The sequence below is a fragment of the Asparagus officinalis genome, chromosome 4 (genome assembly GCF_001876935.1).
Source record: "Asparagus officinalis chromosome 4, Aspof.V1, whole genome shotgun sequence".
NCBI lineage: Eukaryota > Viridiplantae > Streptophyta > Magnoliopsida > Asparagales > Asparagaceae > Asparagus > Asparagus officinalis.
In genome coordinates, this window is record NC_033797.1 from 120,285,296 (window position 1) to 120,285,899 (window position 604).

Genomic DNA, 604 nt, shown 5'->3' on the forward strand with positions numbered 1-604 from the left:
AAGAGTTGAAGGCAATGGGGGTAGTTATACCCACTCAAAACTTCAGCAAAAACCCAAAACAAAATGACTAAAAAGCCCACAGAATCTAAAATCAAATTCTGTACAAAATAGCCGTTGGAGTATACGGCGGTCGACTGTGAAAATCTCGCGGTCGACCACGAGCCAGCTTTGAAACTCAGAAAACTTTCAGATACTTTGGCGATCGACCATGACGGTCGACCGTGGAAAAATTTGAGCTGACGATCAATCATGATGGTCGACCGCGGAAGTTTCTGTTGGCTCCGCAGGCTAAAAACAAAGGCGTGGTCGACCGTGGCGGTCGACCGTGAACTGATATATGAAATTGACAAGTTTGAAAACAGTTTGCTGGTTTTAAAATACTATTTAAAAATATCAAATAAATTCCAAAAATTATGAAACTTTGGAAAATTATTGTAGACATGATAATACACATGTTACAAAAACTAATTTTCTAAAAGGACTTCCCAAATAAGAAATATCATCATTTTGTAAAATAGTCCAAAACATAAAAATGTAAGCATATGAATTTTGATATTTTGGCTAAACCATGTTTTGAAACTTTACAAAATGATTTTATAGACTT